General features: G+C 40.6%; 1 long non-coding RNA gene and 2 pseudogenes across 1 annotated transcript in view; 2 read left to right on the top strand and 1 right to left on the bottom strand.

Moving 5' to 3' along the window:
- The window catches only part of LOC148520009 (uncharacterized), a 58,603-nt gene that overhangs the window by 8,288 nt on the left and 29,238 nt on the right, over positions 1-21,077 (top strand). The window contains exon 2 of the long non-coding RNA XR_015878877.1: positions 15,237-15,330. This is a non-coding gene — a long non-coding RNA (uncharacterized LOC148520009). The remainder of the gene's footprint in view (positions 1-15,236; positions 15,331-21,077) is intronic.
- LOC148520011 (5S ribosomal RNA) lies at positions 4,130-4,248 on the bottom strand (annotated as a pseudogene).
- On the top strand, positions 7,840-7,958 carry LOC148520010 (5S ribosomal RNA; annotated as a pseudogene).

Genomic DNA, 21,077 nt, shown 5'->3' with positions numbered 1-21,077 from the left:
TTATACGCAGATGCTTGGATTTGCAAAGCCGCAGGTGGGTGTCTTAGTACATCCCTCTCCATCTGCGACATTTGCATATTTTCGCATAGTAGCTCTTTACAAATTTGCGCTGCAATGGCATTAGCATACAATGCAGCCATATAACTCTAAATAGTGCAGTAGTTCTCAACTCCAACCCTCAAATATCCACAACAGGTCATGTTTTGAGGATTTAGCTCTATGGAAGCAGGTGGGATAATTACTGACCCAGCAAACCGATTAACTCACCTGTGCATGATTACAGACATCCACAAAACATGACCTCTTGGGGGTGCTTGAGAACTGGAGTTGAGAACCACTTATATAGTGTATGTTAACCTGATCTGTCCAATCTGGCTGGTTGAAATGAAAACCTGGTAATGTATGGGAGCAAATGACAATCGACCATTTGCTCACAAACACTGGAAAACAGACAGAAATGGTCGTTCAGACAAATTGGTTAAAACCACACGAATTTAACCAATTTGAACAATTGTTCTTTGTCCGTTTTCCAGTGTTTAAATCCATATGATCGACTGTCATTTGCTCCCATACATTACCAGGTTTTCATTCCAACCAGCCAGATTGGACAGATATCTGACAGAAAATTGTAAAGTGGATGCCCAGCTTAAGGGATTTTGGAGATTTGAGGCCCAATTTAGCAACGAACCTTATTACCAGCAGTATATTACATTTATATATATACAGCGGGTAAAATAAGTATTGAACACATCAACACTTTTCTCAGTAAATATATTTATAATGGAGCTATTGTGATGAAATTTTCACCAAATGTCAGCAACAACCCATGCAATCCGCACATGCAAAGAAATCAATGTCCATAAATTCAGTTATGTGTAATAATGTGAAATGACACAGGAAAAAAGTATTGAACACGCTTACTGAAATGTATTTATTACTTTGTACAAAAGCCTTTGTTGGTAATGACGCCTCCTGTATGGAGAAACTTGCATTGCTTCAAATCTTGAAGGTTCCATGGGCCTCTTCTATGAACTCTGGGCCTGATTCAGCTTTGGAAATAGAGTGAGATTTAGCACTTTACTGACCATCTTGGTGAAACCATATTGCACTGCAGGTGGAGCAGATTTAAAATGTGCAGAGAGATTTAGATTTGGGAGGGAGGTGTCCAAACTGACAACTTAAGTGCAGTGTAGTAATAAAGCTGTGCAGTATTTGTGGTCTACATACAAAAGTAGCCAGTATTTACACAACATGCAAAAAAATTTATGTATTTACACCCCTTGCATTGCAACATGGTTTGTCCAGGTACACAGTTAAGTGCTAATTCTCACTCTATTCCCAAAGCTGATTCAGGTTCTCTGATCTTTAGTTATTTCCATAGATTTTCAATTGGATTCAAGTCAGGTGATTGGCTGGGCCATTCTAGCAGCTTTATTTTCTTTCTCTGAAACCAATTGAGAGTGTCCTTGGCTGTGTGTTTGGGATCAATGTCTTGCTGAAATGTCCACCCTGGTAGATGGCAGCAGATTTTTATCAAGAATGTCTCGGTACATTTTTCCATTCATACTTCCTTCAAACACATGAATTATGCCAGTACCGTATGCTGAAAAACAGCCCCTTACCATGATGTTCCCACCTCCAAACTTCACTGTTGGTATGGGGTGATGTGCAGTGCCATTTCTCCTCCAAACATGGTGTGTATTATGGCATCCAAAGAGTTACATTTTGGTCTCATCTGACCAGACTATATTCTCCCAGTATTTCACAGGATTGTCCAAATGTTGTGCAGCAAACTTTAGACAAGCTTCAACATGCTTTTTCTTCAGGAATGGAGTCTTGCGTGGTGAGCGTGCATATAGGCCATGACGGTTGAGTGCATTACTTATTGTTTTGTTTTTTTTAACAATTGTACGTGCTAATTCCAGGTCTTTCTGAAGCTCTCCAAGTGGTCCTTGGCTCTTGGACAACTCTTCTGATAATTTTTTTCACTCTGTCAGAAATCTTGCGAGGAGCACCTGGTCGTGGCCGGTTTATGGTGAAATTATGATCTTTCCATTTCCGGATTATGACCCCAACAGTGCTCACTGGAACACTCAGAACTTTAGAAATCCTTCTGTAACCAATGCCATCAGTATGTTTTGCAACAATAAAGTTGCAAAGGTCTTGAGAGAGCTCTTGCTTTTACTCATCATAAGATGTTTCTTGTGTGAAACCTTGGTAATGAGACACCTTTTTATAGGCCATCAGTTGGGACTGAACCAGCTTATATTGCTTTCTAATTATTGATATATTTCAGCTGGTGTCTTGGCTTTCCATGCCTCTTTGTACATCCCTTTCTGCATGTGTTCAATACTTTTTCCCTGTGTCATTCCACATTATTACACATAACTTAATTCATGGACATCTATGGTTTGATTTCTTCGCATGTGTGCATTGCATGGGTTGTTGCTGACATTTGGTGAAAACTTCATTACAATATCCCCATTACAAATGTATTTACTGACTGAGAAATATGTTGATGTGTTCAATACTTATTTTACCCTTTGTACAGTATATACTATATATATATATATATATATATATATAAAGAAAATAGGTAAGACAAGTGCCAATAATTAATGTACCCCTTATTTTCAAACAGATACAAAATTTCAACAGCTGCCCACTGGCCTATCAAATATAGGCGTCACCTCTCTGTTAATAAGTAGTTAGTAATGGTAAGTTTACTAACATTAAAGATAGTTGTACATAGCTATTAATTGTAGAGCGACCGGCTAGTTGATTATAACTATAAATTGTGTGACTGAAAACCACGTAAAAACATATATGTATATATATAAATAAATAAATAGATAAATTATAAAGTGACAGTGCAAAAATGTGCAAATATTACACAATTGTGGTTTAACCTATTTCATATATAGGTATAAACACATACCATCAAGTGCAAGGAGATAGTATATATAAAAAACTAACTCAGTGCAATATTATTTAGAAAAAGTGCAACCAGTGAAAGTTAAAAAATAATTTAATAGTTATAAAAGACAATATTTGTTTAAAAGACAAGATAATTCATAAAACATACACAACAGGGGGATTCGGGATTAGGTAGAAAAAATGAGCTATATAAATAGGTAAAGCAGTTTATCTGAGTTAGCAGCTTAATAGTTCATGTGGCAGGTATGGCAACAGCAGGCACCAACGCGTTTCGTCAGTTCAAGACTTCATCAAGGGAGTGGTGCTGTATTGTGGGGTCTGCGTTTTTATACCCCCTTACAAAGGACTAAATGAGGAGCAATCAACATCCGGTACCCACCCCTTTCAATATATGGGCAGGAAAAAAAAAGAGAGTAATTACTAGGGTAATCCCATGTATTTATATATATATAAGCATAATCGCTTGTATCTTGAATCAAAAATAATACAGAACGGTGTTCAAAACGGCATTATCCGGCTCTTCTGCCCATAGTTGACTAGTCCATATATCTTTCCGCCCGGACTAGTGATGTCACGTCCGCCTTGAGATGGTGTTAATGATGCCAGTGCCCGGAAGGTGTTCCACGCCGATACCCGGAAGTTGTTTTCCGCAGTGATTCATCTCTCTATGGTTTCAGCCACGAGTCCTCCTGTTCAGATTCCACATACTTCCGCCCATACTGTTACAGCCACGGAGTATAGGACCCTCACTGAGCGCTTGTTTGCGCATGCGTAGTGAATCCGATCTGGGGATAACAAATAAAGCAATGAAAGTATATTTTAATATTGGTTTTATATTTATCTAGTCAGCCTCTTAGTATTTATTTGGGACCATTTAGGAATGTATATGAACACAGGGTGATCTATTTCCCTAAAAATTATTACAAAGTTCTGTCTCAAAATAAGTGTCTTTTAGCACAAAACTTCTCCATAACCAATCCTTATTCCAGCATAATCTTTATACATTCAGTTTAAAAATTATTTTCTAGTGTACTTCCATTCAGAAGTTCTTCTTTTAATTAAATTTTCTTAATATGAGTCTGTTTAAACACTGTAGGTTCCTCTGTATCAAATATTTTCCAAAATACTACTGTCAAGTAGTCCTTCTTGACAGGGGACAATTGGCATATACTTCTTTCCAGGAGATGATTAACAAATACTGCACCCAGTATTCTCTGCAGGTCTCCCATCCAGGTACTGACCAGGCCCAACTCTGCTTAGCTTCCAAGGTCGGTTGAGATTGGGCGTAACCAGAGTGGAATGACAGTATATGTATAGTGTATCCATAGCGCCTCCATCCTCTTTGTCCATCCTGGTTGCTTAAAAAATCTTTTATAGTTTATTTGAAAGTCCGTGACTTGATTATGTAGATCCAGATGATCTTATTCTAGGGACAAATATCCCCCTGGATGAATTCTAGTGCTTCTTCTTCCTCGAATGTATTTGCATCTACTGTACCCAATATTCCCAGGAGGTCACCCTTCCAAGTACTAGTTGGGCCCAACTATGTAGGGTTGGCACCCCTGGCTTCTGTGAATTGGTATAACAGTAGATATTGATACATGGACTATGTTGTCTTCTTCTTGTGCAGTGTTTTATAAGAACGGGGCTATTTCATAGCTTTCATTGAAGCTGACAGGAGATAAAGTGTTTAGTTCATAAATCCAGTACATTTCTCTCCTGGACAATAAATTACTTAAGTCTCCTCCTCTCTGCTCCAACGTCACATGTTCAATAGCTTTGTATGTAAAATTTTCTGGATTTGAGTTGTGTTTGATAGAGCAATGTTTTGAAATGACAAGTCCTTCTACTTTATTTTTTATGTTTCTGATGTGCTTTTGTATTCTTATTTTCAAATTTCTTTTTGTTTTACCTACATATTTGCACCCACATGTGCATCCTAAGAGATATATTACTGAAGTCGAATTGTAGTTCATGAATTCTTTAATCTTGTATTCCTTTTTTTTTCCGGAATTCTGAAACGTTTACCTTTGGGGATGATGAAATCTGCAAATATTGCAATGTCCGCACTTAAAACTGCCAACACATTTCGGGATCATATTCTTTTTCGTATCTATTGTTCTTAACATGCTTGGAGCCAACAGATCTTTTAGGTTTTTTGATTTCCTGTAAACTATTTGGGGTTTGGGCTGTAATATATCCTTCAAAACAGGATCCATCTGGAGAATATGCCAGTGTTTTTCTAATGCCTTCTTAATGGTTTTCTCTTGTCCATTAAAAGTTGTTATAAATGGAACCATATCTTTGTCACGTTGTACTTTTTGCTTATATTCCAAAAGGTGTTTGCGATCCAGTTCTTTAATTTTACTTACTGCCTCTTTCAGCAGTTTCTCTGGATAGTTTTTTTCTCTAAATCTCTCAGTGTAAAGTTCTATTTGTTGATTACATATTTCTGTGTCGCTACAATTCCTTTTAATCCCGTGGAATTGAGAATATGGAATGTTCAGTTTCCATTTACTATGGTCACAACTTTTAAAATGCAGATAACTATTACTGTCTACGCCTTTTATACAGTTTTTTGTAGTGATCATATCATCTTCTCCAGTTAAAATAAGATTTAAAAATTCAATACTAACTGGATTAAAATTCGATGTAAATTTAAGATTCATGTTATTATTCTCCACATGTGATAAAAACTGATTAAAAAATGTCTTCTGGTCCTTCGCAGATTATTAAAATATCATCAATATACCTTTTATAAAATATGATATTATTAAAAAAAGGATTGTTGTTATATATATAATTCTTCTCCCAACACCCCTTAAACAGGTTTGCGAAACTGGGTGCAAATGTGGTACCCATAGCTGTCCCACAGATCTGTCAATAAAATTGATCTAAAAATTTAAAATAGTTATGATTCAATATAAAACACATAAGATCACATAAAAATTCTTTGTGTAAAATACTGATTGAATAATCTAACTCTAAAAAACATCTTGATGCAATGACTCATTTTGTATGCTCAATACATGTGTAGAGAGACTGAACATCAATTGTAACCCAATTGTATGTTTCTTTCCATTTCAGCTCTCCTATACACTGTAAGACATTCGTAGTATCCTTCAAGTATGATTGTAGCTCTTTCACGTATTTTTGTAGAAAAATGTCTACATACTCTGACAGGTGAGATGTAAGTGATCCAATGCCTGCCACAATAGGTCTTCCTGGTGGTTCGGATAGTGATTTATGAATCTTAGGTAAAAATAATTTTTATGTGATCTTATGTGTTTTGTACTGAATCATAACTATTTAAAATTTTTAGATCAATTTTATCATCAGATCTGTGGGACAGCTTTGAGTACCACATTTGCACCCAGTTTCGCAAACCTGTTTATGGGGTGTTGGGAGAAGAATTATATATATAACAACAATCCTTTTTTAATAATATTATATTTTATAAAAGGTATATTGATGATATTTTAATAATCTGGGAAGGACCAGAAGACGTTTTTAATCAGTTTTTATCACATGTGGAGAATAATAACATGAATCTTAAATTTACGTTGAATTTTAATCCAGTTAGTATTGAATTTTAGATCTTATTTTAACTGGAGAAGGTGATATGATCACTACAAAAAACTATATAAAAGGCGTAGACACTAATAGTTATCTGCATTTTAACAGTTGTCACCATAGTAAATGGAAACTGAACATTCCATATTCTCAATTCCACAGGATTAAAAGGAATTGTAGCAACACAGAAATATGTAATCAACAAATAGAACTTTACACTGAGAGATTTAGAGAAAAAAACTATCCAGAGAAACTGTTGAAAGAGGCAGTAAGTAAAACTAAAGAATTGGATCGCAAACACCTTTTGGAATATAAGCAAAAAGTACAATGTGACAAAGATATGGTTCCATTTATAATAACTTTTAATGGACAAGAGAAAACCATTAAGAAGGCATTAGAAAAACACTGGCATATTCTACAGATGGATCCTGTTTTAAAGGATATATTACAGCCCAAACCCCAAATAGTTTACAGGAAATCAAAAAACCTAAAAGATCTGTTGGCTCCAAGCATGTTAAGAACAATAGATACGAAAAAGAATATGATCCCGAAATGTGTTGGCAGTTTTAAGTGCGGACATTGCAATATTTGCAGATTTCATCATCCCCAAAGGAAAATGTTTCAGAATTCCAAAAAAAACAAGGAATACAAGATTAAAGAATTCATGAACTGCAATTCGACTTCAGTAATAAATCTCTTAGAATGTACATGTGGGTGCAAATATGTAGGTAAAACAAAAGGAAATTTGAAAATAAGAATACAAGAGCACATCAGAAACATAAAAAATAAAGTAGAAGGACATGTCATTTCAAAACATTTCTCTATCAAACACAACTCAAATCCAGAAGATTTTACATACAAAGCTATTGAACATGTGACGTTGGGGCAGAGAGGAGGAGATTTAAGTAATTTATTGTCCAGGAGAGAAATGTACTGGATTTATGAACTAAACACTTTATCTCCTGTTGGCTTCAATGAAAGCTATGAAATAGTCCCGTTCTTATAAAACACTGCACAAGAAGAAGACAACATAGTCCATGTATCAATATCTACTGTTATACCAATTCACAGAAGCCAGGGGTGCCAACCCTACATAGTTGGGCCCAGCTAGTACTTGGAAGGGTGACCTCCTGGGAATATTGGGTACAGTAGATGCAAATGCATTCAAGGAAGAAGAAGCACTAGAATTCATCCAGGGGGATATTTGTCCCCAGAATAAGATCATCTGGATCTACATAATCAAGTCACGGACTTTCAAATAAACTATAAAAGATTTTTTAAGCAACCAGGATGGACAAAGAGGATGGAGGGGCTATGGATACACTATACATATACTGTCATTCCACTCTGGTTACGCCCAATCTCAACCGACCTTGGAAGCTAAGCAGAGTTGGGCCTGGTCAGTACCTGGATGGGAGACCTGCAGAGAATACTGGGTGCAGTATTTGTTAATTATCTCCTGGAAAGAAGGACTACTGCTGTCAAGTAGTTCCCTGGGAAGAAGGACTACTTGACAGTAGTATTTTGGAAAATATTTGATACAGAGGAACCTACAGTGTTTAAGCATAAGACTCATATTAAGAAAATTAAATGAAAAGAAAAACTCCTGAATGGATGTACACTAGAAAATAATTTTTAAACTGAATGTATAAAGATTATGCTGGAATAAGGATTGGTTATGGAGAAGTTTTGTGCTAAAAGACACTTATTTTGAGACAGAACTTTGTAATCATTTTTAGGGAAATAGATCACCCTGTGTTCATATACATTCCTAAATGGTCCCAAATAAATACTAAGAGGCTGACTAGATAAATATAAAACCAATATTAAAAGATACTTTCATTGCTTTATTTGTTATCCCCAGATCGGATTCACTACGCATGCGCACAAGCGCTCAGTAGTCCTGCTCAGTGAGGGTCCTATACTCCGTGGCTGTAACAGTATGGGCGGTGGGCGGAAGTATGTAGAATCGGAACAGGAGGACTCACAGCTGAAACCATAGAGAGATGAATCACCGCGGAAAACAACTTCCGGGTATCGGCGTGGAACACCTTCCAGCCACTGACATCATTAGCACCATCTCAAGGCGGACGTGACATCACTAGTCCGGGCGGAAGGATATACGGACTAGCCAACTATGGGCGGAAGAGCCAGATAATGCCGTTTTGAACACCGTTCTTTATTATTTTTGATTCAGGATACAAGCGATTATGCTTATATATATATATATAAATACATGGGATTTCCCTAGTAATTACTCTCTTTTTTTTGTCCTGCCCATATATTGAAAGGGGTGGGTACCGGATGTTGATTGCTCTTCGTTTAGTCCTTTGTAAGGGGGTATAAAAACGCAGACCCCACAATACAGCACCACTCCCTTGATGAAGTCTTGAACTGACAAAACGCGTTGGAGCCTGCTGTTGCCATACCTGCCACATGAACTATTAAGCTGCTACCTCAGATAAGCTGCTTTACCTATTTATATAGCTAATTTTTTTGTACATAATCCCAAATCCCCCTGTTGTGTATGTTTTATGAATTATCTTGTCTTTTAAACAAATATTGTCCTTTATAACTATTAAATTGTTTTTTAACTTTCACTGGTTGCACTTTTTCTATATACTATTGCACTGAGTTAGTTTTTTATATATACTATCTCCTTGGGCTTGATGGTATGTGTTTATACCTATATATGAAATAGGTTAAACCACAATTGTGTAATATTTGCACATTTTTGCACTGTCACTTTATAATTTATCTATTTATTTATTTATATACATATATGTTTTTACGTGGTTTTCAGTCACACAATTTATAGTTATTATCAACTAGCCGGTCGCTCTACAATTAATAGCTATGTACAACTAATATATATTTATATATATATATATATATATATACATGTGTGTGTGTGTTGGAGATGAGCGGGTCCACTTCTCTGAGAACTGGATCCACTGGAACGTCACGATCCGAGTTGGGATCCAAGTCTGGCTCGGGTTTTCCCACCTGATTCAGATTCTAAGCAAGGCAAAACTTCATCAATCCCAATCGTCAGTGCTATTTTCACTTTGGCTGTGGAGAGTGTACTGAACAGACGTGTGTGTCCTCCAGGAGTGCTCTGTCCATCCATCAAGGGTCTGCTGTGTCCTCCGGGGGTGCTTTGTCTGTCCATCCATCAAGGGGCTGCTGTGTCCTCCAGGGGTACTCTGTCCATCCATCAAGAGGCTGCTGTGTCCTCCAGGAGTGCTTTGTCTGTCCATCTATCAAGAGGCTGCTGTGTCCTCCAGGGGTGCTCTGTCCATCCATCAAATGGCTGCTGTGCCCTCCAGGGGTGCTCTGACCAGCCAAGGGTGCCCAGACCACAGTGTATTATTCATGCACATATTGTGACACTGTAAGTGGTACTCCAATTTCATCCAAGTATTGTGACACTGTAAGTTTAACCGCAGTGTAATATTCATTCACATTTTGTGATACTGTAGATGGAACTGCAGTGTAATATTCAAACACGTATTGTGACACTGTAAGTGGTACAACAATTTTGTGCAAGTATTCTGACACTGTAAGTGGTAGCGCAGTGTAATGTTATTCATACAAGTATAGTGACACTGTTGATCAGTACTACCACATTGTAATATTCATAACAATATGGTAATGCTGTAGGTCATTGATACCGCAGTGTAATATTTAAAATTGGTACAAATTGATGTGTGTGCTGTACTCCACTTCGTTTGTGTTTGTTGACATGGAGAACGTTCAGTTGAGAGGAGAGCAGGAACCACATACTAGTGCTGAAGCTGCTGCCAGTGCCACCAGTCATGACGGTACTAGTCCGTCTACGTCATCTACTAAAGCCGATGCCCAGGGCATACAGGGCTTGAGTCAGGGCGAGTAAAATCAAAGAACCAATATTTTACATTGGTAAAGAAAAAAACATCAAAAGGAAAGATAGCTGCAGAGACATAAAATTGGCAATATGCCTTTCACCACACAAAGCGGCAAGGAAAGCCTAAGGCTTTGGCCTTTATTTTTGACTAGTGATTCTGCCTCTGATTGTGATGTAAGCCTTTCTCCCAGTAGACATCTCATAAAAATGTAAATCATTAAGACACAGGAACCAACTGCGTGCTCAGAAATGTCACAAATCCCTGAGGAGAGTCTAAGTGTGTTGGCGGGTGCCTTGTGCGAGCCTCACCTTTCCAATACTGTACTTGAAGAGGAGCTTCCTTTCTCCACTTGTGCGTCCTCTGCAAATGTGGGGATGAGCAGCACAAGTATGCTGACATAGAAATTGAGGATGCCTCTGTGGATGTTCATCAGGATGAGGAAGATATTTGTGTAGCTGACACTAATAGGATATTGATGATGAGGATGTTGTTGACGAGGATGTTGTTTGAATAAATCAGACACCAGTGGAAACAGTTGTAGCCCATGATAAGGAAAACCCCATTGTCATGTCTGGGCATAAGACACAAAAATCTACTTCTTTTGTGTGAAATCATTTGTATCCAAATCGGACAACAATTGTCAAGCCATCTGTACCAATTGTAAAGCCAGAGTAGGGACCTTAACCATCAAGGAACCTCTTCCCTGTTATGTCATTTGCAGTGAGTTCATGGAACATTTTTGGGAAAATCAGAAACTGGTGATAAAAAAATAACAAAAGACAGGCCAGCATCAGTTAGCTCCCTTCCCTCAGCTAGATCCCAGCACCTGCAATCTCCACTGCCAACACCTTCATCATCAATATCCTCACTAATGATTGGAGGTAGTTCTGCATGCAGGATAAGGCTAGGTGACTCCCCCCTTATCCAGTATTCCTCAGAAGAATCCTTGAGTGCTAAGCCTGCTGCTGCTGTGGGTGAATCTTCACCCCAGAAAGGGACCAAGAAGACTACTACTAGTAGTAATTTTAAAAAACAATTGACTGTTAAACAATACTTTGATAGAGGAAGCAAGTAAAACAGCTGTCACCTAGTTGCACAGTGGATCACTGATGCTATGATGGCTGTGCTAGTATTAAATGGTGAAATAATAGAAACTGAGGATGACAGTGTGAAGGAAGTGCAAAAGGAGGATGAGGGGGGAAATTTGTGTCCTATCTGACACTAATGAGGATCTTGATGATGAGGATGTTGTGTGTGTAAATTAACCACCAGTGGCAGCAGTTCTAGCTCATGAGAGAAAAGCCACTGTCATGCCTGGGCATAAGACCAGAAAAGCCACGTCTTGGGTATGGAATTATTTTAACTGAAATCCTGACAACAGTTGTAAAGGCATCTGTACCAATTGTGAAGCCAAAGTTAGTAGAGGTATGGACGTTAACCATTTAGGCACCTCTTCCCTGTTACGTCATTTGAGGCGAGTTCATACACTTTTTTTTTAACAAAATTATAATAATTTGTAAATGAATAACAAGCAGTCCAGTATCAGCTACCAGCAGTTTGGACCAGCACATGAAATCTCACCACCAACACCCTCATCATGAACTTCCTCCTTAATGATTGGAGGTCGTCCTTCCAAAAAATTATTTTGTGGGGGCCCAAACAAACCAAGGACTTGAGCCACAAAAGTGTCAGTCCTTGTCGCTAAAATGTTTGGTTTGTTAAACCGTGCATGTACTTTGTAATATCCCACATAAGAATGGTTGGGAGGGCCCAAGGACAATTCCATCTTGCACCTCTTTTCTTTACATTTTGCACAATTTGGGGCATTGCCGACTGACATTATTATAGTTTATTAAGCTGCCATCCTGTCTGCCACTGCTGTGTGGCAATATTTCCTATATTTTTTAAACTGCCATGCGTTTGTGCCACTGTTTCGCTTACTTTAGCCAGCCAGCTCACTGCAGCCTTTAGCCTATATTGGTAGTGAAAACGGAAAGGGAATGTAATGCCGGCTGTCAGGATGCCTCCTGTCACAATACTGACAGAGGCATCCCGATGGTTGGTATCCCAACAGAGGTCGGGTAAGTATATTTACCCTCCCCCCTTCTCCCCATAACCCTCCCTTGTAGCCTAACCCTAACCCTCCCCACACCCTAAGCCTCCCCATTAGTGCCTAAATCTAAGTTCCCCCCTTAGTGCCTACACCTAACCCTCCCCCTTTAGTGCCTAACTTTAACCCCCCTAGTGGTGCCTGACCCTAACCCTCCCTCCTAGGTGTGCCTAACCCTAACCTTCCCCCAAAACCTAACGCTAACACCGTTAACTTACCTAAACCTAACCCTTCCCCCCCGCCGCTAACACTAAGGGTGAACCGGCTTACCTTTGTTCGGGCACGCGTCCTCCTGGATTCCAGCGTCGGCATTAAGATGAGTGTCAGTATTTCGATGCCTATCTTAACTCCCTGGCCGGGATTCCAGCTTCAGGATCGAGACAGGCGGCAGCAGTTTTCATAACTACATCCCGTGAAAACAATATTGTCAGCTGTGAGGTGGTTAAAAAAGCCTGGAAATGCCTGACAATTATTGTTCTTAAGGTTGATAATACTATAGGAACAAAAACAGGCCCAAATTATGTGATTTTTAGCTGTTTTTGTATTTTTTTTTAAATTCCAGATCCAAAACCAAAACATGCAAGTGTGCTTTTGCAAAACTAAATCCAGATCCAAAACCTCAAAGGAGATATCGACCTATCTTCCATGATTTTAATGACATAATTCCGTATGTGTGCACCCCAGGGATCCCGGCCTGGGCTGACTAGCGGTCAGGGTTAATGGTTCAGCTGGGGGACCCAGTGAAAGGGCTCCCCTGGCTGTGGCATTAGCCCCCCACTAGAAAAAGTCTGATGCTTGTTCTGGATAATACAGAGAGACCCTACCTATTTCTTTCCCCCAGAAACAGAGCCTAGTACTGGTTGTCCCCCGTATTTTGGCAACCAGAGGTGGTTCTGACTAGCCCAGTGCTGGTTGTGCTTAAATACAGGGGACCCTTACATCGTTTGTCCCCTGTATTTTGCACAACCAGCACTGGTTCACTAAAAGCCCGGGGCTAGTTGTTCTTTGGGGGGAGGGGCACGCCTTTACTTTCCTTTTTTTTTTTTTTTTTACAAAGGAATCGTTTTTTTTTTTAACCACAGCAGCACAAACTGGTCTCACTGATCCTGTCTGTGCTTTTGTGACAATCAGTGGTGTAGCTAGTGTTCACGGCGCCTGGTGCAGGCCACGCCCCCTCCGCATGACATCATGTGGATGGGCATGGTCTGCACCCAGCGCCGGAACTGGGTAATTACAGCAATGCCCAGAACATCCTCAGGATGCTCCGGGGTGCAGTAAGGGAAGCATTGTGAAAGTCTGGTGCATCCTAAGGATGCTCCAGGCGGCACTGCTGCAGAGATTCTGGCAGCAGGGTGCCATTGCAGGCACCCTGCTAGCCAGATGCAGGAGCTGTGGGTGAGAGGCAATGCCGCCCACCGAGCGATGCACTCTGTGCGGCCGCACTGCTCGCACACCCCTAGTTACGGGCTTGGTGTCAATGACACAGATGCATGTAGCACGGATCTCCCTGGTCCGTGCATACATCTGTGTCACTGAAATACACAGCAGCACAGACGGGTCTCACTGATCGCATCCGTGCATCTGTGTCAGTTACACAGATGCATGTAGCACGGATCTCCCTGATCCATGCTATGCATCTGTGTCATTGACATAAAGATGCATGTAGCACGGATCTCCCAGATCATCTGTCATATCGCACACAATCTATCGTGAATGTTAGATTGGGGTTACATCGCGCAGCTTTTGCTGCACATCGTTCCCTTCAGCTGCCGGGGAGAGTTCCAGGGAGAGATTGCAAACGACATTGGATCGTTTACAAATCGCACAGTGTATGGGGTCCTTTAGTACTCTGTCAGCCTTCACTGGTCCTTTGTGGGCACATCGCTGCCAGGCTGAACTGCACACCGCCTTTCGTTCCTTGACACCACCGGGACCCAGTTGCAGTCCTCAGTGCTTCACACAGTGAGTACTCAGTGGCCTAGTCTTCTTGCACCACTTCAGCAAAGTCGCTTGCCCAGACTCCTCAGTCGGACCTCTTCCACTTTCTTTCTCTAAACCACAGGTTCTCAAACTCGGTCCACAGGACCCCAAGCAGTACATGTTTTCCAGGTCTCCTCACACAGAATCACAAGGGAAATAATTAGCTCCACTTGTGGATCTTTTAAAATGTGTCAGTAAGTAATGAATACACCTGTGAACCTGCTGGGTGACCTGGAAAATGTAAACTGTGTGGTGTCCTGAGGACCGAGTTCGAGAACCACTGCTCTAAATTAATCAATTATCTACCTGCAAAGTGCATTCTACCTATTATGTGATGACGAAAGGCAAACTGGATATCAGATTTCCAGGAGAGTATGTAACATTGTGGGATCTTGCAAAATGGGATGGAGTCCCCAAAACACATATGTTTTGGTGTCTTGTCCTAGGTACAAATGTTGAGCTGTCTATTTGATCACTGAAAGTGAGAGCAATGATTTTTTTTAACACACCTACGGTATCTGCAATGGGATTTTATGGAAATCTTAGTTTTGTATGGTTTACTAGTTTTCAGTTATAAAATACTAATTTCTACACGGAAATCAACTATCACTATCTGTCGCAAAATGACTAACACTATTATTATTAATAATTACTTATTTCTATTACTGTTATTTAACAGGAAATATAGAATCCATTGCAAAGTGTCATTGCAATTAAATCTGGTTTTATTTTTTTCTGTTTCTTTTTAGTGAAAGGAAAAGGTCCTTGTCTGGACAAGAAAAGTCACGCTGGTCACATCATTGCCTCCGTGGTGAGACTGTCGGCTAGGAAATGGATCCAAAGGTGAGATAGGTCACAGTTATTATTCCAGTAATAATGGAGTCCACATCTTCGCATTTATTATACGTTGGCAGAATGCTAAAGAGGTTTTACATACAGTAATCCCTTACAGAGAATCATCATCTCTGCATAATTCTAAGGCTAATGAGCTTTAATGAAAGAATTAAATTCCAGCTGATTCTTGAGCTAATTTGATTTAAATATTTAATGACTGTATATTCTGTGTGTTTTTATTTTTATATACATCTGTCAATTCTATAACTAGAAACTCAGCCAGGCGTGGTGCTGGGGAGGGTACATGTGTATACACACAGAGCGTCCATGACCAGTAGTAACTACTAAACAGGACACTGAAGTAACATAAGGTATGCACTAGTATGTGCCAATTGTTTGTTCCACTGAACATCCTTACCTAGAACATTTCTACCAACAACAGGTATTACTAATGCACCTACAGTAAGATTAATATAATTAGTAGCAGTCGGTACCCTATAACCTTTGGCTGTATTTGGCTGGACTTCTATCAGCTTATCACATTATAGGGGCTGTGGTATGTTAAGTCGACAGTTCTCATGTCGACATGCATCAGGTTGACATGAGAATGTCAACATGTTTGAAATGTCGACCTGCAACATGCCAAGACTGACCATGTCTGCATGGATGGCATGTCCACATGATAGAATGTGGACCTAACATCCATGATGGCCCTGCAGTCACTTACCCCAGTCCTCGGCGGCAGCGGTGTCTCCAGTATCATATTCCGGCGGAGACGTCTGATGGAGCGGTGTTCCGTTGATTATTTTACCCCTATCTCTAACCTTAATACCTACCGCTCCCCTTAGTGCCTAACCTTAACCCCCCTCCTGCAGCCTAACCCTAATCCTCCTGGCAGCGCCTAAACCTATCTGTTGACGTTCTGAGAATGTGAACATTTTACATGACCATATTTTAGATGTCAACATTGTGAACATGCCGACAATCTGAGGATGTTGACATGGTGCCGGTTGACGTGTTGAACCATGTCGTCATTCTAATGTGAACATTGTGGTGGCGACATTATGAATGTCAACATGGTAACTGTCGACCATGTGACCTGATCCCCATTTGGGCACCTGCACGTTTTCTGCAATTTAGCCACTAGATTTAAAGTGGCAATAATATAAAATGCAAAGCCATAATGGTTTTGATTGTTAAATTATTATTGTTTTAAATCTAGTTGCTAAATCACCAAAAACTCTTAGGTGCCTGCGTTCAGAGGCCATTGCATTTGTCCATATACTGAATGTATTTGTGTTCCCAGTCTTCAAACTGTAATCTTCTACATCTGCTGGACTAAATTGGTTTATAACCTATAGCAACCAATCAGCAATTATCTTATGATGGATCTAGACAATTATGTATCTGATTGCTTGTCAGTCATGGATTTCTGTACACTTGCACAATTCGTAAGCAAATAATATTCTTTATGTTTGTAAGAGGAGATTGGGATTTTAACTTTTTGCAAGTATGTTTAATAGGCTAATAATTACTGTACACACTTCAGATGTTTTATCTCTTAAACAATAAACCATTTATCCTAAACTGAAAACTGGCAGATAGAAACTGACATTTGCCTGGTTGCTGAGTTGATAATTGCAGTCATTAGTATTGTTCATATGTCATTAATGAAATTACAGCAGGAACTCTGCTTTTGTGTTTGCTCATTTATTATTCAAGATTCAGATCAGCAGAATAACAAATCATAATAATAACGGCAACTTGGTGATCTGCAAACTGTAACAATGGGACACACCCAGTATTGGGCTGAATACAGACTGTACTGTATAAAATAGCAATATCCAACGTAACCACTTCTGCTCTATGCTATATAAATATATTGTATAAAAATTATTCATTTTTCTTTCCTTGATACAGTATATTACTTGAATTTCTATTTTAGCTACATTTTCATAATGTGTATTACACTGAGTATTATGGTATATGTAAAAATATTTTTTTTAGTAATAAGTACGAAATGTAGTCAGAAATAGAATTTGCCTCATAAAACATATAGAGACCCATTTGCTCATAATTGCATCTGCAACTCGATCTTGGCGCGATATTAGCACCCATGGTCGCATTGCAGGATGCAATGATAGCGTAGGAATGTGTAAAATAGCACCAGCAGGGATAGGGGCTCCGTCACTGCCATGTGCTCAGGGTGAAGAGACTGTCTACAGACCACACATGCGTGGCAGCCTTTTCCGGGGGGTTCTTTTTGGAAGCCTCTTCCCTGTACATTTTGCAAAGTGTAGCCCATAGGCTACAGAAGCACAAAACCATCTTCAGATGGCGCAAGCTGCAGGGGCCAACCTACAGATTACATTGCATTCTGGAGCTTGGTAAATCTACCAGCTGTGCAGCTCCCATAGGGGTTACTATTAGAGATATTTGGCTGGGAGCCTCCCGTATATCGAGTGTGGCTTCCGGCCCCCCGGAAAGGCAGGCAAGTCTCATGGCCACGATGACGCTATCACGTTGCCCCGCCCCTGGCCCCCAATACAGTATCAGTGCCCTGCCATGCCCCCCGCTGCATACAGGCATTCAGCTCCCTCCCATAAGGAGGGAGCTGAATGTCGGCAAGTGGTCCCTCTATTGAACATTTGGGGAATACTTAGTATATGCGGGATATTCACCATACCCGCCAATATTATTTAATAAATAGGCCCCTTCATCTCCTGCATGCATACTTGCCTACTTTCTTCTTTTCTTCTCCGGGAGAAGCCTGGGGAGGAGATGGGGGGCAGGGCCAATCTATTCGCACCATTAGGACCCGCCCCCTCATGGTAAAATGTTGCAGATCCCACAAATTTAAATAGGGGCAGGACCAAATGATGTGATTTTCATAGAATTGCATAATTTGGCTCCGCCCCTACTCGTGGACCGCAGATTTCCAGGAAAATTCTCCCCATTTTGCTCACTTCACTAGGAAGCGGCTGGCATAAAATCACTGGACGGTACGGCTTTCTTCTTGCACACGCACAGTCCTCCGAATACATTGAATGGATAATGACATTAGCGTAAAGTAATAAAATAGGCTACAGCGGCTGCCTGCCACTACAACAGCTTTGTATACGTCTCAGATCAGCCCCTATACTGTACCTGCTGTCTCTTCTTTGGAAAATTCCTATACATTTATAATCTACAGACAGTCGAATACATTTGGCCAATAGGTACCGATATAGGGGGAGGGAGGGGGCAATGGGGCCAGCTAGCCCCCCCTCTCCCAAATTTGCAAGAGAATTCAGGGGCACACTGAGTACACTGTAGGTGCCTTCAAATACCTAGTTATGTCCCTGGTATATGGCAATAATTGTATTCATTTTTATTCACTAGCAAAAAATTTTACTTAGAAGATGTTCCAGCAGGGCAAATACACCGTACATATAGGAATTGTACAGACAAAACACAATTGAAACATTATTCAGAAATTCAGCTTGAATCATTTAGGTAGAAAGAATATCCTGAAACATTACTGTTGCAGTCATACAAAAAAAAATTCTAGTTTAGACAGACAACAGCTAGACACACAGAAATAAAGATAATAAACAAAAATCAATTGTGAATGAAGTCATATCCAGGGGTTAAAGTGGGCTGGAACAGAGCGGAACTGCATTCTGGCACTTCTATTTGGAGACGGAACCAGTTCCGCCTCCTCAGACCCATCTCAGCCCGGCGCCGAAAGGAGGTTCCATTTGCCGGGCGCCCGCTGAGATTTTGTTACCAGCGGACGCCCGGCTCCCTCCCCACAGCACCCGCCGGAGGCTAGAGCTCACTCTTAAGCTCCAGCTTCCGGCTCCCCCAACTGGCACATGACGTCTCTCCCATATTTAAGCGGAGCAGCCAGGCGGACCGGAGGTAGTGGACGCAGGAGTGGCGCTTAAGGTAAGTATTGTTTTTTTTTGTGTAAGCGGCTTTATATTGGGGGCATAACTTCTGGAGTCTGGGGGCATTTACTCGGGGGCATTACTATTGGGGACATTTACTGGGGAGCATTACTATTGGGGGCACTACTCCTGGGGGCATTACTATTGGGGGCATTTACTCAGGGACATTACTATTGGGGGCACTACTACTAGGGACATTTACTCGGGGAGCATTACTATTGGGGGCGCTACTACTGAGGGCATTAATATAGGGGCACTACTACAGGGGGCACTACTAAAGGGGGCATTACTTCTACAGGGGGCATTACTACAGGGGGCACCACTCCTGGGGGCACTGCATAAGGGGCACCACTACTGGGGGCACTGATTGTGGGGCACCATTACTGGGGCCACTGCATAAGGGACACCACTACTGGGGGCACTGCATAAGGGTCACTACCACTACTGTGGGCATGCATAAGGGGCACTGCTACTGTGGGCATTATGTGTATTAGGGGCAATACTACTGTGGGCAATATGCATAAGGGGCGCAAATGTGGGCATTGTTTAAAAGGGGCACTGTTGTGTGTCATACATGAATAAGGGACACTACTATCTGGTGTAATGTGAAGCAGGGGTGAATCAAGATTGTGCTACTGTGTGGCATAATGTGAGTACTATTATGTGACAACGCCCTTTCTTTTAAGATCACACCCAGTTTTTTGGCCCTTTTTAATAAAAAAAAAAAAAGCTGAGGGGGGTGAGTTCCAACACTTCTCTAGGACCACTTTAAGTACTGGTCAAATCCATATCTACTGTAGATATAATAATTTATCTTCTAAGATAAAAAAAAGTTTGTCAAAATAATCAGAAGATCCTATTTACTGATCCATTATTGAGGCAAGAACTTTAGGGGGACGTTAAGGTTGTCATCAAGAAAGCTAAAAACCTTGGCAATCTGATAGCACCCAGTTTTTTTAGAGACAATGCATTTATTAACACTAAGGGGGAAATTTAATCAGCCCCAATAACTGGTTTTCGCACGTTAAAGTACGTAAAAGTGAATTTCGGGTGAAAAAAATGTCACCCTATTCAATTAGCCCACAAGTTAATGCACGATAATTCTTCATATACTTTAACGCAAAATTCTTTTCACCACCTCCTAAACAGGTGAAAAGTTGGGGAAAGTGACGGGACTTGGCTCCTGATTCAGCAAGGATCGCTGATGCGGTCACATCTGCAGTCGCGCATGCAGTTCTGCTGGAATAGTATGGTAGTAATTGCAATCACAAAGCACTCGCACCGACAACATGCAGACGCCCACTTCCCCTCTCGCACGTCCGTAACACCTTGCAATCCATCCAAAACATCGGTGACATCGAAGTACATCATAGCCTCTCGCACAGTTAGGGCAGGTCACTTATAAATTGCTAACTTTCCTGTACACAGTGAGCACTCAAGCTGCGTATGCCGTCACAGAAGCTAATTTATGCACACCACTGCAACGGCGTTCAAACCCACTGGCACACCTGTGTTTCTCCAACCACCCCCTGTCACCACCCCCAAACACTCTCTGCCTGTCAATCACTCTGCAATTGCTCTGCGTGATCTCCATCATCGCAGTGAAGCATTCGTGCACGCGCACTGCGATGCATGCGCAGTACGCAATAATCATCCGTCTGCGTACGTCATTGCAATAGCGATCCTTGCTGAATCAGGCTCTTGGTTTAGAACAACTTGAACACCCTTCTTGATTTATAATTAGGTAAAAATAATTTTATAATTAGCTTAATATGGCCAAAAATGACATGGTCAGTGGGTTAATTGATGTGAGACAGGTATATG

Source organism: Taudactylus pleione, unplaced genomic scaffold (assembly GCF_031769625.1).
Source record: "Taudactylus pleione unplaced genomic scaffold, aTauple2 ptg000178l, whole genome shotgun sequence".
Taxonomy (NCBI): Eukaryota; Metazoa; Chordata; class Amphibia; order Anura; family Myobatrachidae; genus Taudactylus; species Taudactylus pleione.
The sequence above is the reverse complement of the archived record's forward strand: the minus strand, read 5'-3'. Positions and strand labels throughout refer to the sequence as shown.